Below are 27539 nucleotides of genomic sequence, written 5' to 3'. Positions count from 1 at the left end.
CCTTACTGCCTCCCCTGGGTGCTGCTCTCTGAGTTCTACTTTATCAGCATTTACAGGAAAATGTCAGACACGTTGTGTACTTTTCCTATTCATGGAAGCACCTGCATGCCAAATTTTAACTCACCTAAACTACTATCTTGAGTGAAGAAAGTATAAATATCCCAGAAGCTCTCTGAAGGCTCTGAACTCATAGTGCACATTCAAGGATTTTGTATGCAGACCTGCGTAGGATGACAAAAATTAAAAAGCTTTTTCAAAGTGGAATATATTCTACCTTTATTGTTACTTTAAGGAAATAAACATTTTGAGAGTTACAAAGACAAGAGGGTTACCCTGTACCCCTACATAATGACAGGTTTCAGAGTAGCAGCCGTGTTAGTCTGTATTCGCAAAAAGAAAAGGAGGACTTATGGCACCTTAGAGACTAACAAATTTATTTGAGCATAAGCTTTCGTGAGCATCTGATGAAGTGAGCTGTAGCTCACGAAAGCTTATGCTCAAATAAATTTGTTAGTCTCTAAGGTGCCACAAGTACTCCTTTTCCCTGTACCCCTAGAATCAAATCTAGATTAAGTGCCTTACTTTATACACTATTAGAGAAAGAATGCATCATCCTATACAAGAGTCCTGTAACCAATTGTAATGTACGAGATACACTTCTACAGTTATTTGTTTTGTAGTTATATAGATTTGCTGGAGTTAACATAGGTGAAAGCAAAACTATTGGTATTTGATTGTCAGGGTGAAAAGAGCTGCTGAAACGATTTCTACTTCAGAGTCTTTTCCAAGACAAAAATTATTTATTTGAATGAGGAGCCACTTTTCTTCATTAACAGATGAAACTCTAATGATTCCAAAACCAGATAGTGTAGAGAAAATCTAGGTGCAAAGGTAATTTCTGTGATCTACTACAGTCAGTTACAGCACACGAATTAGGAAGCTGCATTCAGCAGTCTCTTTCCTGGTGATGTCACCAAGGCTAATAGAATAACCTTGCATGAGATTTGCCTCAAAAATCCCTGCAGACAAAGCAAACTATGTCTATTGAAGTCTTTGCCACTGAGAGTTTTGCCATTGACTACAATGGGAGCTGGAGCAACCGCTATGTTTTGGAAACAGAATTATGGTTTAAGGGATTCCACATAAAATTGCTTTAATCCAGGGGTTCTCACAACAACATTTTGGTGGCCTCAGAGTGCAGCCAGCATCTTTTGCTGGTGGCCACTATGACAATTTTTCCGAAAAACTTAATTAACTTTAGGAAAAACAAATAAATATGTACATATACCTGTCCAAATAATTGTAATTTATTTATGTAGGGTTGTTTTTTTGCAGACTCAACAACAACAACAACATACAGTTGTTTCTATTCTTTACTGGACCTAAACAGAATAGAAACACAAATAAGGTGTTTTGCATGTTCTTGTCGTTGTTGTTTCTTTTGCTTTTTTGGTTTCTGTTTTGTTTTGTTTGTTTTTTTTAAATAGAATTGCTAGCTAGTAAGTCTTCTTCTGTGAAAAGTGATATTTGTATGTTTGTTAATATCACTTTACACAACAGCAGACTTGTTAGCTATCTGGGAAGCAGTGAAAAGTGATATTAACAAACATACAAATATCATTTTTCACAACAGACTTACTCAGCCCTGGCAAGCTGGGGGACAAATTAAGCCTTGGATGGGGAGGTGGGTAGGGAGGCATTGGGGGCTAGGGATGATGGGGTGGATGGGTCAGGGGCCGGGGGAGGCAGCAGGGGCCAGAGTCGATGAGGGGGGTGAAGAGCTTGAAGCCCAGTGGCCGGAGCCTGCCACCACGTGGCCACCAAAGCTTGCCCCCTGCCATCCCAGGGCTAAAGCCAGAAGCCTGAGACCCGCTGCCCATAGGAAGGTGGGGTACTCACACTGGCTGTCTGGTCCTCTGGTGTTTGTGGCTCAAGAGGGGGGCAGGGCCCAACCCCTAGTTGGAGAGCCAGGGGAGGGGCCAATGCTTTGCCTCCCCCTCCCCCCAGTCACCGTCCTGGCAGCTGTGGCCACAAGAAAAGCCTCTGGTGGCCACATGCAGCCACATTTGAGAAACACTGCTTTAATCTCATTTCGTGACGTTATTATGGTCTCCTAGCAGAACGTTGGGCAATGCTGCCATCTATCTGTTCAACCATGTTGTGTACGTGTGCTTTTGAAACAGCAATTGTCTAAATAAAGTAAGCTATTTTTCACATCAGAATAAGAGTGCAGGAATTTCTGTGCGCCATTTCTGCCCTCTCAAAGATTATTTAATTTCCATTCTGTAACAGATTAAGCAAGTTCACACACAATCTAAACAGCAGTAATTGCTTTAGAAGATATAAATCTTGCTCTCTCTAGCTGCTTCTTGATTTTCTTGTACTTATTTGCCATGAACTTTTGTTAAAAGCTGCTGTACAATCTCTGAAATTCTCTCGATTACTTAAAGCAATACAGATACAATTACTAATAATTTAATAAGGCTTTTATCATGTGCCTACTGTATGTTCTGGAGAATGTTAATCCCAGATAAAATAGTTTGTCCCATGTAAATTTTAGACAAGTCAATTTATAATTTCTGTTAGGGTGAGAGAAACCATAATGGACATACTGAACTTTAAAAATGAACTAGCCACTAGGGGACAGCAAGTAATCTGCTATTGTGATACATAATAATCAGCTATAATGTAACTAATAGATGTCAAAAGTAAATGTGTTGTGATATCTGCTGTGATATCTGTCTGAAAATAAGATGTCTCCCAGTTTACACTGGGGAATTACCCATCAGATTTAGTTGATCAGATAGTATAAATAAGAATTATTTATGATACAACAATGAAAAATGCAATAATGATTGTTAAAGGTCCTTATAGAAAACAATGATCCAATATTTAATTCTATGACACATCCCTATTTATGTGCAACATCAACTTTTAAATACATATAGGGACAAATTTGTCCCTGGTGTAACTCTGTTGACTTCATGACCAGGGTTGAATTTGGTTCGTATTGTAGAGAGGTTAAAAGTATCAAGTGAGACTCACACCTGCGAGTACTTTGAAATATAGCTATTTAAATTGTGTCTGGAGAAAATGCCATATTTTCAGGCAATCTATTCAATTCACTCCCATGCTGCAGCTATGGGGAATACCAGTGGTAAAAATTTCCTGGTAGAAACTTGTGACCACTTAACAAGTTCAATTGATTTTTTTTCCCAGCAGAGTGGAAACTAAAAGACCACATTTTTACAACTGCAACTCAAATATATTATACATAAGATTTATCTAGGGATGCTATCAAACTGAGCTTCACTTTTGCTGCTGTTGAGTCTCCACCCACATTTTCTGTACAACTCTCCTCTTCTGGTAAGCAACTGGGTCAGTCCACTTCAAAATTTCTTCCAAAGGTTTTAATCTGAGTTTCTGAAAGCATACTTTGACCAACATTTGCATTAATTGATGCAATGCTTCATTACCCTTTAATGAATGTTTAAACAATGGGGCCTTTTGCTAATGTGCTTTGCAATTGCATACTGAGATCCACGCCAAATTGAAAGCAAGACTCTCCCACAAACATGGTCTGAAACCATCAGATAATAAATAATCTATTGCTGTTCTTGTTATCAGATATTGGCTTGAAACTCAATAGCTTTTATGGTTTCCCACTAGAGTTGACAAACATGTGTCTGGTCCCCAGGAAAGAGGTATAGTGTAAGACAAAGGAATAGTAATGCTATGATCTTGTCGTTTTCCCTTGCATCATGTGAATATATAATTGGCCTGGATAGCAGATCTATCATGAAGAGCATGGTAAATAAGAGACTATTAAAATATTTCAGATAGATACAATGAACAAACACAAACTACAGTAGTATGTGTCGTCAACCCAAGCATTCAAAATTTGTGAGTCAAGCCTCCACCCCATCAAGATATTGGCTTAAAAATCATGAGATTTAAGAACTAATAAACTTTGGATTTTCTCTCTTTGCTTTCTGGTTTTCAAGCCTTAAGTATTCATGCCTTTTCAGGCCTTAAGTTTGTGGACAATACTGAGCTGGGAGGGGTTGCAACTGCTTTGGAGGATAGGTAAAATGATCTGGACAAACTGGAGAAATGGTCTGAAGTAAATAGGGTGAAATTCAATGAGGACAAATGCAAAGTACTCCACTTAGGACGGAACAATCAGTTGCACACGTACAAAATGAGAAATGACTGCTTAGGAACGAGTACTGGGGAAAGGGATCTGGGGATCATAGTGGACCACAAGCTAAATATGAGTCAACAGTGTAACACTGTTGCAAAAAAAAAAAAAAAAAATCATTCTGGGATGTATTAGCAGGAGTTGTAAGCAAGACATGATAATTAATTCTTCCACTCTTCTCTGTACTGATTAGGCCTCAACTGGTGTATTGTGTCCAGTTCTGGGTGCCACATTTCAGGAAAGATGTGGACAAATTGAAGGAAGTCCAGAGAAGAGCAAGAAAAAGGATTAAAGGCCTGGAAAACATGACCTATGAAGGAAGATTGAAAACACTGGGTTTGTTTAGTCTGGAAAAGAGAAGACTGAGAGGGGTCATGATAACAGTTTTCAAGTACATAAAAGGTTATTACAAGGAGGAGGGAGAAAAATTGTTCTTAACCTCTAAGGATAGGACAAGAAGCAATGGGCTTAAATTGCAGCAAAGGCAGTTTAGGTTGGACATTAGGAAAAACTTCCTACTGTCAGGATGAAATAAATTGCCTAGGGAGATTGTGGAATCGCCATCATTGAAGATTTTTAAGAGCAAGTAATCTGTCAGGGATGGTCTAGATAATATATACTCCTGCCATGAGAACAGGGGACTGGATTAGATGACCTCTCAATGTCCTTTCCAGTCCTATGATTTTATGATTCTATATGTTCAAGCTTCCTTCCACAATTATGAGGACTAGAAACTTATTTTTTTAAAAAAAACCAACAGCTGAAATTCTCACAGTGTCTCACAACTTCAGGGCTTGGGGCTTTAAGGAAAAAACACCACATATCACTAGACTTCCAATACACAGGCAGTAACATTGCAAAACTTAGAGAAAGTCTTGAGACTCCTTTCTGTGTATCATCTGATACATTAAATATATTCAGATAATTACTTTTCTTATTATTTATATGACATTGCTTAATCTCACTGATTGTGTGTTAATTAATAAGGATGTCTCATGTAACAGTCATCAGACAGTCTAACTTTTAATGGGTCTGAGTGAGAGTAGTCTCCACTTTCTACATACTCTATAGCAGGAGTGTCAAACTCATTCTATGGCGATCAATGCCCAATGGTAGCCTCCACACAGGCTTTGTGGGAAGCCTCTAAGAAAAACATTAGAGGGACGACCCATTACGTATATGACACAAACCAAAATAGCCTTTTCAATAAAGAATTTGACCTTGCAAAAGAAACTAAAATCACATCAACAACAACTGATCACAAAAGACAGACAAACTCAGGCTGAAAAAATGTAGGGGAAGTTTTTTTTTTTTACAGTCTAATGGATTTGGGAATGCAAAGTAAGGTCTGGAAAAGGTTTGCTGCTATAGCTATATTGGTATCACTGTTAACTGGCAAGTCCTCCTAGTGTAAACACAGTTTATACTGGAAAAAAAGTGCTTTTGCCAGTATAGCTTACATCAGTTCCTCTCAAAAAGAAACTATACAATAAAAAGAAGTCTCTTGCCATTATAACTGCATCTGCGTTTAAAAGTGTTGTAACCCCTCCCCCGCAATAAAATCCAACATGCTTAACCAACATTGCTATGCCAGCAAAAGTTACTAGTGTACAACAGGCCCACATCCCATTGATTTTAAATGGGACTTGTGTTCCTAAATCCTTTGGAGCTTTTGCAAATCTCCTGCATAGTTGTAACTTGACATCACATTTAGGGCACAAGCTGCTCTCTCAATGCACTCAACAACTGGTTTTTTTATATTTGGAAATAAATGCTTTCAAAAAATATATCAACTCAGTAATGCCTCAGCCATTATGCCTGCAATTAGGATGTTAGACAATAAAAATACAACTCTAGGAACAGACTTTTTTTCTTTTTAAGTTCTACCATTTTTTTTAATTTCCCCTCAGGAATTCCTACAAAAAAGTAAATATGTAATTTCTGGGAGAATTTAAAAATCCTGCAGGTTACAGAAGAATAGAAAAAAGAGTTTGAAGCAGAAGTGTCAACAGACAAAATGCAAAATGTTATAAGGAACCCTCCATATGACTAATTTTCAGGGCTTGGCAGCAAGATCTTTCAGTCTTTTCAGGAGCTCCTAGTACCTTCAATATTTCAAATGTTCTCCTACTTCCTTAAAGAGGAAAACACTGTCCGATTCCTGTTAGGAAGGCAGTGCAGCTGTACAATAGCTCTGATAAAATATTTTTAAAAAAAAATCTTAAAGATTATGTATCATACCAACCAGTATAATTAATCCAAAATATAAGGCAAAGTCAACTATCTCTGATAGGGTTTTTTGGAACCATATTTTTGTAGTGCTGAATACATTTAATTTTGGACATGAATTAAAACCTCCGTCAAGCTGTTCTACCATTCTCCATGTGCATTCCTTTATTTGAATGGCTCCTGATCAGACACTCTCTCTTTAAAGAGTGGCACCAAGCAAGAGTTTCCTTACTCACTTCTTTTGTTTGCTCTAGCCATTGAACCTCTTGTAAAAGCTATCAGATTCTTCAGAGATTCAGAGCATCACAAGCCATGAGGAAGAACATAAAAAAATTGCTGTTTTCAAAGATGACATCCTACTTTAACTCAATAATGCACGAGACTCCATTAGGGTATTTCAAGAAGTCTCAGATACCTACAGTACTACAGTATATTTGTTTTAAATAAAATATGACAAAGTCAGAGGTGATGTCCTTAGGCAACCATCCAGTGAGACACGTTAAATTTTCCATGCTGATGATTCCCTGAGGCATTCACATACCTGGGGGCACAAAGGTACTCACATTTTACTATAATGTAAAATCTGCACCCCTTTTTATGCACATTATACCAAGCCTTCCAAAGGTGGCAGAATTTGATAAAAATGAGTGTCCTTCCTTAGTATTATACTTCCTACAAGTCCTCCCAGTATTTCTACCTAATTGATAGAAAAAGCAACAATTTCACCTGGCATGGAAAGAGACCAAGAATCAACTAGTTGGGCTCAAAACACAGAAAACAAAAGAAGTTGTAACTTTTTTTAACTCTGAGATTATTGAGCAGCTGCAATTAAATGTTTGGAACAGGTTACATTTTACAGGAACTGAGAACAGCCCTACTTGGCAAAGCACTGACGCAGCATAGTGAGTGAGCTCTTTTTATTCTTTCCAACCTGATTTATGGCAAAGACACTTTTCTGCCTCGGAGATCAGACAACATCCTATCTTAGGTACCACTCTGCAAATGTAGAAAAAGGAAATCAAGTAATCTGGGCCAAAATTCTGTGCATCTTCCCGAATATGTACACCAGCAGCATTTCCTCCAGGACAGGAAGATGATAACTTAAAAGACGGGGTGCCAAATCCACTGGAAATCTTTTCCCAGGGCCTAACACTACTGAACTTTGAACAGCTCAGAATTAATTTACCTCCAGTTTTGAACAAAACAAATCAAGATCTACCTTTAAGATGCTCTAAAGATGTTTGTCACCCTCATTCCTACATAGTTAATGGAGCCGCCACCATATACTGTATGCCAATTTTGGGCAATAATGAATAGTTTCATACCTTCCGTTTTAACAGGTGACTCAGTGTTTAAGCCTTTATTAAACATATTGGAAACTAAACTTAAAGCCAATTCTCTAGCAATGACTTAAGAGTACAAACTACAATGTCTTTTGTGGTTAAAAAACACCCTTGTCCTAAATCTACTGACTGTACAAACAAAGTCGCTTTACAGATGTGACAATATGAAAGCTGACTCTCCCTTAACCTACTGAAAACACAACACAGAGCAAAGCTTCTATAATCTATGAGGGTACATATATAAATAGCCTGTGACTTTGCTAAAATGGTAAATCAACTGATTACCACTTGGGACTATAGACATACCCAAGTGTTTCCCAAATTCAACCTATGTTCCCCAAAATATTATCAGCATTTACTAATTAGATTTGTGAAGTTTAATAGGGATGTGACAGAAAGTTCATTACTTGGAAACTTTAATTTCTATGTGAAATATAAATTGTAAAAAGGAACCAGACAAAACTAGTCATTAATGGATACTTCAAAAAACGTAATTATTTCCCTTTTCTTATTATGATTTGATGCAACTTTCGGTATTCAACCATTTCCATGGACTTTTTCTCTTTGTTTTACCCTGAATGCAGTTCAAGTAAGATTAGAAAAAAATAGTAAAGTAAGATGGTTCGCATATAAAAAATGACTGTGTTGAGTCATGTAAGGGCATCCAAGTGACAAAGAGGAAATTATTTATGCATTAAGGAAAGGTAGTTTGGTCTGTTGCTATGGAAGGCAACCCCATAGTATAATCCTGTTCATAAACTTATCTTAAAGCTAGTTAGGTTGTTTGCTCCCTTTGGTAAGCTGATCTAGAACCTAACTCCTCTGATAGTTTGAAACCTTCTTCTAATTTCCAGCCTGAATTTATTCATGGCTAGTTTATACTATCTGTTCTTGTGCCAACACTGTCCTTTAGCTTAAATAGCTCTTCTCCCTCCCTGGTGTTTTTCCCCCAAAGTATTTGTAGAAAGTGATCATATCCCCTCTCAGCCATTCATAGAATCATAGAATATCAGGATTGGAAGGGACCTCAGGAGGTCATCTAGTCCAACCCCCTACTCAAAGCAGGACCAATCCCCAATTTTTGCCCCAAATCGGCCCCTCAAGGATTGAACTCACAACTCTGGGTTTAGCAGGCCAATGCTCAAACCACTGAGCTATCCCTCCCCCCTGTTGTTTTGCTAGGCTACATAAGCTAAGCTCTTTTAGACTCCTCTCATAAGACAGGCTTTCTATTCCCATGATCATCCTAATAGCCCTTCTCTCCATTTGTTCCAGTTTGAACACATCTTTCTTGAACATGGATGGCCATCCCTATCAAATGGATACCAAGCCATAGACTGGGGTAAATCTGTTACATATTTTGAAATAATTGTTATTTCCCATTCCCTTTCAAACTGGCTGCAATGACTGGGGCATAGGCTATCGGGCCTAGTGGTCAGAGAAGGAGCCAGAGAAGAAGGTCATAACCAAAGGCAGCATCAGGTGTCAAGCCAAAGGGCAGAGCCAGAGTCAAGTACCAGGCCAGGGGTCAGAGCTAGAGACAAAGTAAGGGATAAGGCGGAGAAGCAGGGGCCTGGAGTAAGACACAAAAGCTGGAATGGAGAATAGACAGAAATCTGGGAGGGGAAGACAAGAACCAGGAGCAGGTAGGGGAGCACGTGTCAGATATCCATCTGAGATCATCACAGCCAGCCGTTGAGTCCTCTAGTTGCTCAGAAAACTTCCTGCTATTACTTCTTGGTTGATATAGTACTCCTTAGCCAATTGTGGGCTGGATGTTTCCCCCAATCTGGAGCTTTGGTGGCAGGGTCCTCTGCAAGCTAGGCCTTCACTGGACCCGTCCCTAGTTATTGGGGTGAGCTGCTAGGTGGCAGTTGTGGCCTGAGTTCTGCCTGTGGGCCTGCGGTCAAGGCCTATGAGCCTTTGCATCAGTCTAAGTGCAATGTTGCTTTTGAGGTTTACTCTGCTCAAGTTGAGCGAAGCAGTCATGCTGAATGTGTCCAGGAGCCTATTTAATTATCACCCATTTTCAAGAAGAGCTTTTAGACATCCTAGTGATGGCAGAGAAATTGAAGAAACAAAGAGCAAAAGACATAATTCAAAGCCCGTTGAAGTCAGAAACTTCCATTAAGTTTAAAAGGCTATGGCTCAGGCCCTAGAAGGACCCTGATTTCCTCTTCCCTGCTCTAACCATTGCCCTTCCTTCCTACTGTTACTAAAATGATTACCAGCATGTCAGTAATTCTCTTTATCAACCTACCAATAAGGCTTGTTGTTTGAAAGGTCAGGCTGGGGCTGTGTTTCCTGATATCAATTTCTAGGTAGAGCATTAAAGGGGATGTACTGAAATAGATTTACTGTGAAACTGAAAAAAACACAGGATGGACAGCCAGCAGTGGTGATTAGTTCAGGGAGATTTCCATAACCCTCTGGGTAATATTTAAACTAATCTGTTTCTCTTCAGAGCACAAAAACATCTTCTCTGCAGTCCTTTGGCTTCTCATTTCTATTTTGATTGCACACTACTGTGTTTTTCCCTCTTTTTTTTTTAATGCAGTGAGGAGACCTGAAGTGGAGAGACCATACAATCAATCATAGAATCATAGACTATCAGGGTTGGAAGGGACCTCAGGAGGTCATCTAGTCCAACTCCCTGCTCAAAGCAGGACCAATCCCCCACTAAATCATCCCAGCCAGGGCTTTGTCAAGCCTGACCTTAAAAACTTCTAAGGAAGGAGATTCCACCACCTCCCAAGGTAACGCATTCCAGTGCTTCACCACCCTCCTAGTGAAAAAGTTTTTCCTAATATCCAATCTACACCTCCGCCACTGCAACTTGAGACCATTACTCCTCATTCTCTCATCTGTTATCACTGAGAACAGTCTAGATCCATCCTCTTTGGAACCCCCTTAGTTGAAAGCAGCTACCAAATCCCCTCTCATTCTTCTCTTCTGCAGACTAAACAATCCCAGTTCCCTCAGCCTCTCCTCATAAGTCATGTGTTCCAGTCCCCTAATCATTTTTGTTGCCCTCCGCTGGATGCTTTCCAATTTTTTCACATCCTTCTTGTAGTATGGGACCCAAAACTGGACACAGAACTCCAGATGAGGCCTCACCAATGTCGAATAGAGGGGAACGATCACGTCCCTCGATCTGCTGGCAATGCCCCTACTTATACAGCCCAAAGTGTCATTGGCCTTCCTGGCAACAAGGGCACACTGTTGACTTACATCCCGCTTCTCATCCATTGTAACCCCAAGGTCCTTTTCTGCAGAACTGCTGCCTAGCCATTCAGTCCCTAGTCTGTAGCGGTGCATGGGATTCTTCCGTCCTAAGTGCAGGACTCTACACTTGTCCTTGTTGAACCTCACCAGATTTATTTTGGCCCAATCCTCCAATTTGTCTAGGGCCCTCTGTATCCTATCCCTACCTTCCGGCATATCTACCTCTTCTCCCAATTTAGTGTCATCGGCAAACTTGCTGAGGGTGCAATCTATGCCATCCTCCAGATCATTAATGAAGATATTGAACAAAACCAGCCCGAGGACCGACCCTGGGGGCACTCCGCTTGATACCGGCTGCCAACTAGACATGGAGCCATTGATCACTACCCATTCAGCCCGACAGTCTAGCCAGCTTTCTATCCACCTTATAGTCCATCCATGCAGCCCATACTTCTTAACTTGCTGGCAAGAATACTGTGGGAGACAGTGTCAAAAGCTTTGCTAAAGTCAAGGAACAACATGTTCACTGCTTTCCCCCCATCCACAAAGCCAGTTATCTCTTCATAGAAGGCATTTAGATTAGTCAGGCATGACTTGCCCTTGGTGAATCCATGCTGACTGTTCCGGATCACTTTCCTCTCCTCTAAGTGCTTCAGAACCGATTCCTTGAGGACCTGCTCCATGATTTTTCCAGAGACTGAGGTGAGGCTGACTGGCCTGTAGTTCCCAGGATCCTCCTTCTTCCCTTTTTTAAAGATGGGCACTACATTAGCCTTTTTCCAGACATCCAGGACCTCCCCCGACCGCCATGAGTTTTCAAAGATAATGGCCAATGGCTCTGCAATCACACCCGCCAACTCCTTTAGCATTCTCGGATGCAGCACACCCAGCCCCATAGACTTGTGCTCGTCCAGCTTTTCTAAATAGTCCCAAACCACTTCTTTCTCCACAGAGGACTGATCACCTCCTCCCCATGATGTGCTGCCCAGTGCAGTAGTCTGGGAGCTGACCTTGTTTGTGAAGACAGAGGCAAAAAAAGCAATGAGTACATTAGCTTTTTCCACATCCTCTGTCACTAGGCTGACTCCCTCATTCAGTAAGGGAACCGCACTTTCCTGGACTTTCTTCTTGTTGCTAACATACCTGGAGAAACCCTTCTTGTTACTCTTAACATCTCTTGCTAGCTGCAACTCCAGGTGTGATTTGGCCTTCCTGATTTCACTCCTGCATGCCCGAGCAATATCTTTATAATCTTCTCTGGTTATTTGTCCAATCTTCCACTTCTTGTAAGCTTCTTTTTTGTGTTTAAGATCAGCAAGGATTTCACTGTTAAGCCAAGCTGGTCGCCTGCCATATTTACTATTCTTTCTACACATCGGGATGGTTTGTCCCTGTAACCCCAATAAGGATTCTTTAAAATACAGCCAGCTCTCCTGGACTCCTTTCCACCTCATGTTATTTTCCCAGGGGATCCTGCCCATCAGTTCCCTGAGGGAGTCAAAGTCTGCTTTTCTGAAGTCCAGGGTCCGTATTCTGCTGCTCTCCTTTCTTCCTTGTGTCAGGATCCTGAACTCAACCAGCTCATGGTCACTGCCTCCCAGGTTCCCATCCACTTTTGCTTCCCCTACTAATTCTTCCCGGTTTGTGAGCAGCAGGTCAAGAAGAGCTCTGCCCCTAGTTGGTTCCTCCAGCACTTGCACCAGGAAATTGTCCCCTACATTTTCCAAAAACTTCCTGGATTGTCTGTGCACCGCTGTATTGCTCTCCCAGCAGATATCAGGGTGATTGAAGTCTCCCATGAGAACCAAGGCGTGCGATCTAGTAACTTCCATTTGTTGCCGGAAGAAAGCCTCGTCCACCTCATCCCCCTGGTCCGGTGGTCTATAGCAGACTCCCACCACTACATCATCCTTGTTGCTCACACTTCTAAACTTAATCTAAAGACTCTCAGGTTTTTCTGCAGGTTCATACTGGAGCCCTGAGCAGTCATACTGCTCTCTTACATACAATGCAACTCCCCCACCTTTTCAGCCCTGCCTGTCCTTCCTGAACAGTTTATATCCATCCATGACAGCACTCCAGTCTTGTGACAGGTTTCAGAGTAGCAGCCGTCTTACTCTCTATCTGCAAAAAGAAAAGGAGTACTTGTGGCACCTTAGAGACTAACAAATTTATTTGAGCATAAGCTTTCGTGAGCTAAAGCTCACTTCATCGGATGCATTCAGTGGAAAATACAGTGGGGAGATTTATATACACAGAGAACATGAAACAATGGGTGTTACCATACACACTGTAACGAGAATGATCAGGTAAGGTGAGCTATTACCAGCAGGAGAGAAAAAAAACCTTTTGTAGTGATAATCAAGGTGGGCCATTTCCAGCAGTTGACAAGAACATCTGAGAAACAGTTGGGGGGGGGGGATAAACATGGGGAAATAGTTTTACTTTGTGTAATGACCCATCCACTCCCAGTCTTTATTCAAGCCTAAGTTAATTGTATCCAGTTTGCAAATTAATTCCAATTCAGCAGTCTCTCACTGGAGTCTGTTTTTGAAGTTTTTTTGTTGAAGAATTGCCACTTTTAGGTCTGTAATCGAGTGACCAGAGAGATTGACCTGTTCTCCGACTGGTTTTTGAATGTTATAATTCTTGACGTCTGATTTGTGTCCATTTATTCTTTTACGTAGAGACTGTCCAGTTTGGCCAATGTACATGGCAGAGAGGCATTGCTGGCACATGATGGCATATATCACATTGGTAGATGCGCAGGTGAACGAGCCTCTGATAGTGTGGATGATGTGATTAGGCCCTATGATGGTGTCCCCTGAATAGATATATGGACACAGTTGGCAACGGGCTTTGTTGCAAGGATAGGTTCCTGGGTTAGTGGTTCTGTTGTGTGGTGTGTGGTTGCTGGTGAGTATTTGCTTCAGGTTGGGGGGCTGTCTGTAAGCAAGGACTGGCCTGTCTCCCAAGATCTGCGAGAGTGATGGGTCGTCCTTCAGGATAGGTTGTAGATCTTTGATGATGCAGTAGAGAGGTTTTAGTTGGGGGCTGAAGGTGATGGCTAGTGGCATTCTGTTATTTTCTTTGTTGGGCCTGTCCTGTAGTAGGTAACTTCTGGGTACTCTTCTGGCTCTGTCAATCTGTTTCTTCACTTCAGCAGTTGGGTACTGCAGTTGTAAGAACGCTTGATAGAGATCTTGTAGGTGTTTGTCTCTGTCTGAGGGGTTGGAGCAGTCTTGTAAGTTATCCCACCAAGTCTCTGTTATTCCAATCACATCATAATTTCTTGACTGTGCCAGGACTTCCAGTTCTCCCTGCTTGTTTCCCAGGCTTCTTGCATTTGTGTATAGGCACTTGAGATAACTTGCTGATCGTCCCTCTTTCTCAGTATGAGGCAGGAGCGCTCCCCTCTCATGCTCTCCTGCTCATGCTTCCTCCCTGTCATATCCTTTGTATCCCTTTTTCAGTATTGAGGTGTCTTTGTATTCCTTCTCTCATATTACAATCTCATCTAACTTCATTATTTTTAAACATGAAAAATCTGTTCCCTCTCCATTGCACTAATTTATTTCTTTGCTATGTGCATTACTCAATAATGTAACACAGTGGTAGAAGATCAAGATGGAAATTCAACTTGCATGCAAAATCTACAGCAACGTCTGGGTAGTGGTGAAGGGAGGAAGATGCTAAATATAGAAATTAAATAGCTTCTATAGTTAAGATAGAGCAAATTAAATATTTACTACAGAAATTAAATAGTCTACATGGCATTTAATCAGTAAACTGATGGGTCATGTTTCCACATATAAATACAAAACATTGCTTGTTCAATATGTTTTCCAAGGGTAGCGGTTATGCTTTGGAACATTTTTTTTTAGTTTCTGTTCATTGCGCTCATAAATCTGGATCAGATGTCCGATGCTTTAGATCATGTGATCGTTTAGCCACTAGCCAGCTGAGGATTCACCCCAGGGTCTACCATAGCTTCTGCCACACCTGGCACCCAGAGGCTAAAAGTCTACTGGGTAGAGATTGCAAAGGCAAAAATCTGCCATGCCAGCGAGAGGCTATAGGAGTGACCTGAGTGTACCAGGCCAATTTAAGTACAATTCTGCCCCAGAATCATTGTGTTCTATCTAAATTATTTCCTGTTTGACTAGATGCTGTAGTATAATTCTGAGTCACTTTTCTGCTGGCATCTGCTGCAATCAATGGATAAAATAGACTAAAACAGGAGAGGGAGCTCTCCCTGCACCAGCTGAGGAGGAGGAGGGGGAGCTGCAGGGAACCATGGCTTATCCAAGACAGGGAGCTTCTTTTAATTTCAGAAGGGAGAGCTGACCTCTCCTTCATTCCCAAGTTATTTAAGCCAATACCGCTACAATATCAACCTCTCCACCTTTGGCATCTAAATGTAGTGCTTTAGGAGCTCTGTCTCTGCTCCATCTCACGCATCACATCCCAAAGGGATCCTGAGGATCTCCATTCCTTTTATTTCTGGGTTCATTGTTTTAATCTATTCTTCAGTCTACCATGCACTCTTTATCCACCAGGGAGGGTGGCTCAGCACGACTGTGGTCTTACTTCTGGGCATAATTTATTCATCTGCACCAGTACAGTGATTCCCTAGAAGCCACGTAATACAATCATTCTCCCAGTTCTACAAAAAATACATAGCAGGTTTTACCCATTTCCTCCTGATCCAGGGCCCAATTCAGGCCTCGGCTGCCCAAGTTGGGGTCAGCTAACCAGTAGTAGTTGCATGGGCTTCTTCCCTCTTCAAGGACCAGTGCTACCCTCTGACAGAATTGAGCAGGGGTTTCCCACGTCTAGAGGCAGTGCTAGCCCATTAGAGGCCCTACACAGGAATATTTCCCCATCCCCCCCAGCCCATGCAACACCTACTAAAAAAGCAAATGGAGGCCCCCCTTGATCTGCTCAGGGCCCAAAGCAAGTGCTTAGCCCACTTATGCCTAGTGTTGGTACCTTTCCCAGACGTGAAGACGAGCTCTGTATAGCTCGAAAGCATGTCTCTCTCACCAACAGAAGTTAGTCCAATAAAAGATATTACCTCACCCTATCTTGTTCCTCTAATATCCTGGGACCAACATGGCTACAACAATGCTGCATACAATAAATTTATACAGCTGGCATGTAGGAGTAGTGTCATCATAAACACTACAGATGTTTTAATATTTACTGCAGTCTGTATTGGATACATTTTGCAGTGCTGAACATGAAACAGTGGCAATAACATGACAGGATGGATAAAATATTGAGTGTGTTGAGAAACAAGTTTTGAAACCTGAATATTTTAGCATGTGTGCATCTCTTCTTCAGATGTTTAAAGTGGAAGTTGGACTGTGCAATACAGGCCACTAACAAGGCCTAAAGTTGCTGTGTCTCCAGTTTAATACAGTAGAGCAAATCCCTGAAAATAAACAAGCTAGTATCTTTTGAAGGTGCTCTGTAATTGCTAAGTAATTACTTTGTTCCATACACATAGCATAGGAGACATAAAATTAAATTAACCTCACATAAATTTCTTCTTGGAAGAAAAAAGGGGAGAGAGAAAGACTCACACATGATAAATACTAATCATATTGCTTAATGCACTTTTGGAAGGTGCTCAGATACTACAGTGGTAAGAATCCGATAAGACTAGACTAAACTTGCAAAGTGCTTAGAGACTATATGACAGAGTCAATTCGCCTACCACTGAACTGAAGACATATCTGGGTTGAACACCATTTAACAGCAGACAGTAACATTGAACACTGGTTTTGGAACAGAAGGTAGAGAATACCACTGAAATGGCATGATACACCTAGCAAGAACTGAATACCTGATTTGTACTGTAAGGTATATGGAATGCTGTGTGGTTCCACAATGCAGACACTGCCCTGCTGCCTATGGTGTGAATGACTGTCTTTGGGCCGTTTAATTGTGCACTGTATAATTTTCATGCTCTTGAATTTCTCTCTCTTTTGTGGTAATGTTGTGGCAATTTTCACAGAGAAACATAGAACAAGTGGTCCATCTAATAGAACGGGGTGGCCAACCTGTGGCTCTGGAGCCACATGCGGCTCTTCAGAAGTTAATATGCGGCTCCTTGTACAGGCACCGACTCCAGAGCTGGAGCTACAGGCACCAACTTTCCAACGTGCCGGGGGGTGCTCACTGCACAGGCCCTGCCTCCACTCCACCCCTTCCCGCCCCCTCCACTGAGCCTGTCGTGTCCTTGTTTCTCCTCCTCCTCCCCGCAGAGCCTCCTGCACGCCACGAAACAGTTGATTGGGAGGCGAGGGGACGGAGGGTGGGAGGGGGGCTGCTGACATATTACTGTGGCTCTTTGGCAATGTACATTGGTAAATTCTGGCTCCTTCTCAGGCTCAGGTTGGCCACCCCGTAATAGAATAATGATCAGACTCAGACCAGGGACCCAGATCCCTCCCTGCTCCCCTTCCCCCAAAAGTATTTATTTAAGATAGAGTTAAGGTTCTAAATAAATATCTAGTAATTCAAAGCAACATCATTACAACGTTAGAGTTATTAAAAAACGCAGAAATTTGAAAGTGAGGCAATTCATAGTTAAGAAACCACAACCAGCTTTAACTTTGCCCCATATCCTTGCCCAGTCTCAGCCTATGGCCCTGAAGCAGGAGGACAACTGCCCTACAGGCTCTCATATACATTTCTATGATAGGCCACAAGCCATCACCTATGGACCAGAAAGTCCAATCTACTCCATCCACCCCTCCTTTTACAGATTGGTTACTCTACTATAGCTTCCTTATTCAACCTCCCCATGTGAATCAGACACTCCAGTCTGCAGGCACAGACCTCACCTCCATCTTTACTTGATCCAGAGTAGCCCATTCATGAAACTAGATGGTGACTCAACAGTTCTGTTTTTTGTTGTCTTAGCTTTAAGAGGTCCTGCTGACTTTTAGTTTACTGGGAATCTCAGAGACAGTGACCTCCCAGCTTGTGGTTTTCATACGCAAAGTGTGAAATTCAAAGCTCCAAACCTAGAGCTCTGAGAAATGCATTTTGTCAGGCTCCGAGTCCTAGCTCACTTCCCTGTCCCTCCCTAGGGTCAGAAGGAAGTACAGAGCTTTTGTGATGTAACAACACACTTTAGCCCAGCACTAAAAGTAGCATTGGAAGATTATAGGATGCCCTACTATTTTTAGCAGATAAATTGATCCTGATGAATATTAGCTTAATTGGGAAAGCAAGAAGGTGATTTATCTCAACTAGAGCGTATCTTCAGACCAACTGTAATGAATGGCAGCATATAGGCAGAAATGTGTGTTTAACAGAGATGTTAAACTAATCTGAGAGTTGATGCCAAATAACTCTGGTGTGTTAATGCCAGCTTAACAAAACAGATGTTACACTGTAATTTGCAATGTCCTGTAACAAAGTCCCAGCCCAACACAAGCCCTATGTCCAGAGACAATACAGATAATGCTAGTGTGAGACAAACATCCTTGCTGACATCAAATGTGCACAAGAACACTTTTAATGCACACCAATAGGGCCCACGTGGGCCAATTAGTGCACAGCCTATGGGCACATTTAGAAATCACATCCCCTTAGGGTGATCAGATGAAATGGACAAAATATCGGGACACATGGGAGAAGCAAAAAAAAAGAAAAAAACCCAACAACAACAACAACAAAAAATGCCAGAGCGGCCAAAGCCACAATATCGGGACAAATGGCATCCCAACCGTACATTGGTCAGGACGCGGGACAAAGAACTAAAAATCAGGACAGTCCTGATTTTATCGGGACATCTGGTCACCCTACATCCCCTTAGTGTGCATTGCAGCACTGTGTAAACAAGCCATCAGTGGCAGAATCAGAAATAGAATTCAGGTTCCTGGCTTCCAGTCCCCTGCTCTGACAACTAGACCACATTGTTTAGATTATTGAAACAGAGGGTGGGATTTTCAAAAGTGATCAGTGTTGGCCTGATGCTGCTTCCATGCCATAATGATGCGAACAGTAATGAATAGAAATCAATGTAAAACTCCCACTGACTTCACTTGGAGCAGAGTTAGGTCAGAACTGAGCACTTTTGAAAATACCTAGTGATAGACATTAGTGCTAGAAGAGATCCTATTACAATGGACAAGTTCCTCAGAATGCCTTAAGAAATAATTATGCTGGTCATCCATTGAATTAACCACAGTTCCTTTTTATATGTTTAGCATAGGTAAATGAAACAGAATATTTGTTCATACTCATGGCTTACTGCATCAATTTATGAGAAGCAACAATATCAAACAGACTTTATATTGTGTGCCCTGTTTGTCATAGAAGGCTGTCATCATGAGTATAATCAAAAAGTTACATGTCTGGTGCTAGTGGAGATTGTTCTCCTCCAGGGGATGCGCTTGGGCTACAGGGTGAGGGTGCTGCATGCTTGCTGCTCAACTGCCTTCTGCCATGTGACGAGCAGCATTGGAAATGGGCTCACAGGAGGCCTCGGAGCTGCCAGAGAAGAGCACTTTGATTACAGCCAGCAGGAGAGCGTTCGCTATAAAAAGGGTCACTGAAGAGATGGTAGCGCAGTTCATTCTCTCTTTGCAGCATGGCCTCAGTCACAATTTAGCCAGTCAAACTGTTACACTCGATTGTGTAGTTAAAAAACTTGGGAATTATCAAACAAAGTCATCCAATGTAATTAATAATTAATTACAGTAATTACAGTAATTAAAATGTGGGAGGCCAAATTCTGATTTCAGTCACAACACTGTAAATCCAGAGTAACACTGCCGTACTCACAAAGGCAGTGTCCACACTACAGTTACTAACTAGTGTTAAATAAAGTACATCCACATGGCAACTTTAAAAAGAGCTTTATCTGTTTTGAAGACTTCCATCGGAGCTCTGCTAACGGTGCTGCTCTTGAACTTTGTTCTATATAAACTAGCTCAATTTTAGGATTTACAACAGAACAATGTTAATGGATCCTGCTAGGCCGGAAACCCCAAAATACACAGGACAATGCCATCAAGCTAGATGAAGTGCTTGCAGAGGGGAACCTCTGGAACCAGGAAGTAAAAGTGGAAAATAGAGGTGTGTGCAACCTGCTTCTTATTGAAGGAATTATGATTCTGACTTTTTGGATTGTTATTGCCAAGGAGAGACACACAAACCTTATTTTCTTCAAAAGAGAGACCTCATGTTTCTTTCTCTTGCTGTAGAAACCTCAAAGTCTGCTTGGTGAGCTGAACTCCCTCCACTGTCAAATCAGGTTACAGTTGGTCAATGTTTGAGTCTGTCCAGGCTGTACCCAGCACAGTGTAAGAAAGATAGGGTATAAAACAAACCTTCAAACAATTGCTTAGCTGATTACCCATATCACTTTTCTTACAGTTCCTTTTTATTTCAATTGCTTAACTAAAGGAAAGGATTCAAGAGTTGAATTTAGTTTTATAAATATTATGAATTATCCTTAACAGCAGCCACTAATAGTATAGGATATAAGAAGGCAAAAGTTGTATTAGATTATGATTTGGTTACATAAATCAGAAAATTGATCATTATAACAATTCAGGTTTTCAGAATCAAATTACACAACCACAACAGAGAATAATACTTATTCTTAATTACTATCGTGTGAAGGTGACTTTGCTTAGATTTTTGACCAAGAGTGCCTCAAAGGGAAAATATCCTCAAGCCAGATCATAATTTGAACAGTTACTTTCATGCCAATTCACCAACGCCTCCTTCCCAATAGATCCCAATGTCGTCAACCCTTTTGTGGCACTCTGGGCTTAGGCCTACATATCAACTAAGACTGTCAGGCTTAATGCTGCTGGAATGTTAAGTTGTTAAAATTGCAATAAAGGATTTAGTGTTTGGACTTTCCTAAATGCTGGTGAATGGATGACTGTAGTGCTAAGCTCTAGATTTGTCTTGTTAAGAGTAATGTCTGTACATTCGTGTTATGTAACTCTCACATGGCTGGGACAGACCCCAGCATAACAAAAGGCATTAATCGTTGCTGAGTTTCGTCCATAGAAAGAGCTCCCTTAGGGGAAGGAGTAATCTATTAAGACTCATTAAAAAACAATGTGTCCATGGGAAACACCAGTACAGCGGATAGAAACCAGTTGCCAGGACAATGGAGAAGGGATGAGTCACACAGGATGACTTCACTGAAGAATTACCTCATGGACCTCTACCCCGCACACCCACCCCACCTTTACATCTGGGAGCCCTGGGATCAGAACGGTCACATGGCTGGGTTTTCAGATAAAAGCTACCTAAGGAAACAAGGTTCTTTTCACCAGACTTGGTTGTAGGTTGTAAAGACAGTGTGCCAGATAAACAAACCCTCGCTCCCACAGCTGAGACAAGCCTTAGAATCTGGACCTATCAGACTTTGTTACGTTGAACAGAAGTTTTATAAGGTAATAACCACAGTTTGTCTTTGTCTGCCTGTGTCTTTAGCAATGTGTAAATATTTCTTTATTAATTGAATGAAAATGAAGCAAGCCTACATAGGTTTATTACAGGTTCAGACTGAGCATTGCCTTATTGGATAAAGGAGGGAGATCTAAGAAGGAGCTGACCTGTGGTATGTGTCTGGTCCTTTTGAACAGAAGAATTTGGATTTTCTGTGACATTACAGTGAAAGGGGCCTAATATCCGAGAGGTCTACTTACTTTGTGTCAAGAGGGACCGTTTAAACTCTATACTGAGGCTGGCAAAAGTCTAGGGGAGTTAATAAGCAGTGTGGTTAGCTGGTGTGTCTAAGGAGTTAAAGACATAGCTGGCACTGGGTTAAGGTCACTGCTACTGAACAATCTGTCCTGAAGTGGAACCTATGATCTTGAGATAAGAAGGGGTGTGATACCTTTTAACTTAACTTATTTTCCAGTGAATGATATTAGCCCCAGGATCTGACTAACACTTCTAACTATCCAAAAATAAATTTTGACATTTGTGGTCGACAGATTGGAGTTCAAAAAGCTTGCACATGTTGTCTTGTTTTATGTCTATATACACACCTAGAACTTGACAGACACTGTGAAACCATTAATAGTGCAGAGCTCTATAAGCCTTGTTAACAATAACTTAGTCTGCTTGAGAGCTACTTTACAGCAATCTCAATTGAAAGCTGTTACAGGACAAAGACACACATTGTAACTCTGTGACAATTCATTACAACATACACACAAGCATATCAGGGACCCAGGGTGGGGCTTGAACATCTTAAGGTCAGTGATGAGAACTTGTGTTGGGCAGAGCAAGAGTCAGACTCCAAGTCAGAGCCAAAGTCAATGCTGAGATTTTGGGAGCAGAGAAGAGGAATCAATCATGGCAGCTCACTGTTGAGCCAAGTTGTTGCTTGGATGCTTCCTGGTATGACCCATGAGATTGTATGGGGACAAAAGGCATACTGAGAGCCTCCAAGGCAGCTGTCAATTGGCTCTCAGGTGAGATTTTCCATGGTGTAAAAAGCTGCTGTGATTTGTGGGTTGCAGCCAGAAGACAGCCGCTGCCTAGTGGCAGTGTGGAGGTGTCTGTTGCCTCCTAGTTTTGCTCACCTGGGTTTGAGTCTCACCAATCCCTACAAAGTATGCACACTGCCTTACTAATTAGGTGCCCTGTTTCAGGAAAAAGAAAAGGAGTACTTGTGGCACCTTAGAGACTAACCAATTTATTTGAGCATAAGCTTTCGTGAGCTACAGCTCACTTCATCGGATGGCTTATGCTCAAATAAATTGGTTAGTCTCTAAGGTGCCACAAGTACTCCTTTTCTTTTTGCGAATACAGACTAACACGGCTGTTACTCTGAAACCTGTTTCAGGAAGTGGTCAATTGACTGATTTGCATCTTCACACAAGAACATGTCTGTGTGTTACTGATCAGCAGATGTTTATTCAACCATAAGCTTTCAGCTCAGTTATCGGTTCACAGCAGGATTTGACACTGCAAACACAGGTGGAGAAAAGATAAGGCACAAGTGTTCTCTCTTCCTGGTGCCCTAGCAGGCAACCTGAACTGCTGAAAAATATAAAGAGTCAGTTAAAGGTGCCTATATCCAAAACAGGTATTTGATGTCACCAGGAGGACTCTCGCGTAGGCTGTCCAGGGCTTCTATCTTCCCCCTTCTAGGAGTCTTTGGCTTTTGGGAAGTGATGTGCTGAAAGGTGATCCAACTTGGCTCCTCTTCTTGGAGGTGCTGGCATAGACCGATCAAATGGTGACCCATACTTCTGAAGATTAAAAATTCCAACTAAAATGAGAGCTGTCCTGTTCCCTGATTGGATGGTGAGAGAGGACATCAGCTTTTAAGTCCTTGCAGCTGGGAGTAGAATTTTCCAGTCTCTCTGTAAAAAGAAAAGGAGTACTTGTGGCACTTTAGATACTAACAAATTTATTTGAGCATAAGCTTTCGTGAGCTACAGCTCACTTCATCGGATGCATTCAGTCTCTCTATGTAAACACATTTTATCACACTAGCTTGCGAAAGACAAGTTAGGCCATAACAATTGGTACAACCATCCTGGGACATACCTTGAGCACTGGCTAGTTTGCTGCGGTCAGCAGCTTATCTCTGCAAGTCTGTGGGCCTCTTTGTGGTGCATGACTTAGCCAATTTTGCAATTATGCTTTTTTCAAGTTGCAGCTTCTTCATCAACACTCTCCTAGCTGCTGAAGTGTCCAGTTTAAAGTATATACAATCAACACAAAAATCACTCTATATTCTTTGATGCTCTTTAAACTTGGTTTAACAGTCCATTATACAAAGTCACTTCAAGAACTCTTTGCAAGCCAGAACAGCCGTATAAATCTTTTGTGTCTGTTCTCCGTGTTTTAACAAGAATGATAGGATCTTAGTATGTCTGGCTGAGCTGATGCTGTGCACTATGAATGAAAGAGTTAATTTCTGATTATTCCACTCTTTGGTCAAGTGGGCTTATAAACATATGGTTTGATTTCAGTTCTTTTTATTTACGACTCCTTTCAACACAGGTATTTCATGAACTTGATAGCATAAGCATGCTTGACTGCAAATATTAACTTTACTTCTTCACTCTTACTAAATTAAGAGAAATCAATATGAATGCAACCCCTTTCTTTCCCTGACAGGATTGTCTGAGGTAAATCTTGTCATTAACTTTTACAATATTTTGCTCACAGCTGTGTCACTTATAGGTGACTTCCCTTTTATACACAGTTCAAATTAGATCAGATTCTATCATCAACTTCCCTCGTTTACTACTGTATCAACCATATCATAGAATATCAGTGTTGTATGATTTTTAATTTATTAATAGACAAGGAAAAAAGGGAAATCTCTTTCACTGCTCCAGCGGCACACTCTTGCGAAAGGTGGCAGCAGCTGCATTTTCTCAGACGACTGAAGAAATCTAGGTGTTAGATCTTGGGTTTTTATTTTCTCAGCTTTCTGTTCTATCTTTACGAAAAAGCCTTGGGTAATTCTTAAATAGCAATAACTCATAATTTGGGGGCCTTACTTACCACAACAGGATGCACCACCTGCACACCACCTTTATGTCTTCCCCCCTCTGTGATCCTGGGGCTGATTCCCCCACTGCCCCCAGCACAACTTTGAGCAGCCTCAGTGCTGCTCAGAATTACACCCAGCTGCAACAGCCTGTCAGAGGTCAGTCTGGCAGCCGCCAGGGTTTGAAAGAGAGCTGCTGCACTCGAACCCTTCTATTTGCTACACTCTCTCCGTCAGGGGCTGTGAAGAGGAGTGGTGTCGGGCCAGCACACAGACCCAGGTGCCTGTAGAGGAGTCACTCAGGTGGAATGATCAGTTGGCCACTTAGCAGCACTTTGGTACCTTTTTCCCCCACAGTTGGTCACAACAGTAGTTAAGAACCAATTCTTGTCGTCTAGTCAGGTTCTTCTAATGCGCCCAGCACCGTGGCATCCAGGTACCCCGAGGGCCCTACAAGGTGCGGATTACCTTAAACTGACATTGAAGGTGCTCAGCCCCCTGCAGGATTGGGCCTTAAATTTAGAGTCAGTTCATCAACGCTTCTTGCAACTGTTAATTGTGAAGGGTTCCTCAGAAACGGACATCTGAGCAGTGGGGTGGCCGAGCTGGGAGGATGCAATTGCTTGAGTATTAAGTCAGGAGGTCAGACTAGACAGCCATTGTCTCTTCTGGCCTTAAATCTGTGGAACTCTGAAGATATTTCAATCTTCCTTAGCAAACAGAGCCACAGGAGGGATGGTGAGGCCAACTGGGGGCATGGGAAAAACTAAATGACCTGACAGGTACTCACCACCATTACAGGTTAGTTACTTGTTCCTTCCATTAGTCCTTGCCTCACAAAGCACCTAGGACTGGTTTTCAGAGGTGCAGTGTGCTCTGGCTTGGTTGCAATAGCAGTTTAATACAGAATGCTGTGCAGCTTCAGCTGTCAAGCTAGGCCCTTTTTAAAGTGGTTTGTCTTTTTTGCTTGGGAGGCTAAAGCCACAGGAACCAGCTTCACTAACCACTAAGAAAAACAATGTTAATCTGTGAGCTGCACTAGTTCTAGCTGCATTCTGTTTCTAGCCCCTTTTGAATGAACTTCTTCACAACCCAATTCTAACACACGTTACCAAGGAGCCCACTTCACTCCACAATAACCGGTTATTCTAAGGTAATTCTCAGCATTACAATAGCCATGCGCTACAGAGCAGGAATTATGCTCAGCGGAGAAATGAGACACCATCTTTGTTACAGTCTGATGGTAAAAGCGCAGCTTGTCTCCTAAACCAGTGGAGAATGTTTGTGATTTTTGAGTCCACCCTATACCACCGGGATACACTGGCATCACCATCAGTCCAGAAAGCACTGACAACCTGGTGTAGCCTGACTTTTGTTGATGGTGGTGTCACATTACTGCAAGAAGACGAACAAACAGCTGCCTTGAACAGGAGAAGAGGGTGAAATCGTGCTTATGGGACCCCAGAGGAGAGATGTAAGGGTGTGCCTGATCAGGGGTTAGCAGGCAAATAGATATGGGTAGGATGCTTGTAGCCTGCGTCAATATGGTCACCAAAGACGTCTCCAGGATTCTGACTGTGGGTACATAGGAAGTTATTTTTCTCAATGTGTTATTTTCTGTAGTGATGTAACAGGATTAAACTCTGGGAGCTCTGGTGCAAAACTGTCCAGGCCAAATCCAGTGGCTGAGGGGGCAAGTGTGCAATCTACACTCATTGGGGAAACTGAGTCAGTGCTGAGTGTGTGTGTGTGGCCAAGAGTCCTGCTGGGTGTGGTGAGACCCTGATACAGCTTGGAGATACTAAGGGCCGGATCTTTGCTGGGAGCAGCTCAGACGGTGGCACAGCTTGAAGGTGCTGTGGCCCAGAACGCTGCTGGAACAGTGAGTCATGGATACTGGTAGCGGATGCAGTGATTCAAAACTCCCCAGAGAAAGGGAAACCAAGGCACAGCCAGACAACTTGGGTCAGAGCTCCTCTGGAACCATGATGACAAATTCATGATACCTGGCAAAGGGTGGGGAAAGCCTCAGAGGGGGTGAAGCAACTGCTGGGAAGGTGTAGATGGGAAAGAGGGGGAGTTGCCCTTTAATTTATGGTTTCAGGGTGGTCAGTTGCGATGTAATTAAAACCTGAGGGGACGGCTGAAGGAAACACCTCACCCCTCCCCAAGGGGCTTTGACCTGTGATAGTGTCAAGAAACTCTATTTTGGAATTCATTGGAATTGTTTACTGACTAAATGTATGAAGTTCAAATTAATAAGTAGTAACAGCAGATGCTCTGTCTAGAAAGTGGGCTGCCACAACTTCCCTGAGGTATATGTCTTGTACCCCTGCTCTGTTCTTCAAATGGGGAGATGACCACAATGGTCCCTTCTAACCTTAAAGGCTATGAATCTATGAAAAGTTCTGTCTGTGCCACTTCTGAATTGCAGATGATTTTATGAAGTTGTATCATGATATTATTGTGTCATGGGAAGCCTCTATGTATGTGGCTCCCCACTGAGTTACCCGGGTTGTGTCGAAGTCTCTGCCAGGCGAAAGACAGTGGTGAGTAATCAGGATTCAGCCATGGTCTACTCAAAGTAAAACACCTTAGAACAATGGGATTGCTTTAGCTGGGAGAAGACAGGCCCCCCCCCCCTTCTCTGATGGGGAGAGGGAGGTTTGAAATCAAAAAAGTAATAGAGAATTACTAAAAGGCAGATGAAAAGTAGCAGGTGACACCCCACCACGACCGGATTCTTTAAAGGGACTCAAGGGGGGTGGGGGGAGCCAGTTTGCACCAGACTAAGATGAGGGAGGCTGCTGCAGGGTCAAGGTAAACAATGGGATAGAGGACCCTCCCTGCCTGATGGAACACAGATGATCCCCCCCAGGATTCCCAGGGAAGGGTGAGCTAGTGAGGAACATTTAGGATGTTCTATTGTTGTGTATGATCTGTACTCTCCTGTGCGTTACATGGTTAAATATAATGTGTCAGACTGGACGAGTGAGTGTGTGCTGACTGCTTCACAAATACTGTGTGCACCTCA

General features: G+C 42.1%; 1 protein-coding gene across 3 annotated transcripts in view; it reads right to left on the bottom strand.

Annotated features, from left to right (window-relative positions):
* Positions 1–27539, bottom strand: part of GCNT4 (glucosaminyl (N-acetyl) transferase 4) — a 128023-nt gene that overhangs the window by 15195 nt on the left and 85289 nt on the right. The window contains exon 5 of one of the 3 annotated variants that reach the window (XR_006290961.1): positions 125–221. The exons of 1 other annotated variant lie outside the window; for it this stretch is intronic. The gene's annotated coding sequence lies outside the window, so the exon portion shown is untranslated. Of the gene's footprint in view, positions 1–124; positions 222–22891; positions 23364–27539 lie in introns of those variants that run through there. One more of the 3 variants, XR_006290963.1, reaches the window with a different exon arrangement.

The sequence above is a fragment of the Chelonia mydas genome, chromosome 5 (genome assembly GCF_015237465.2).
Source record: "Chelonia mydas isolate rCheMyd1 chromosome 5, rCheMyd1.pri.v2, whole genome shotgun sequence".
Lineage (NCBI taxonomy): Eukaryota > Metazoa > Chordata > Testudines > Cheloniidae > Chelonia > Chelonia mydas.
The sequence above is the reverse complement of the archived record's forward strand: the minus strand, read 5'-3'. Positions and strand labels throughout refer to the sequence as shown.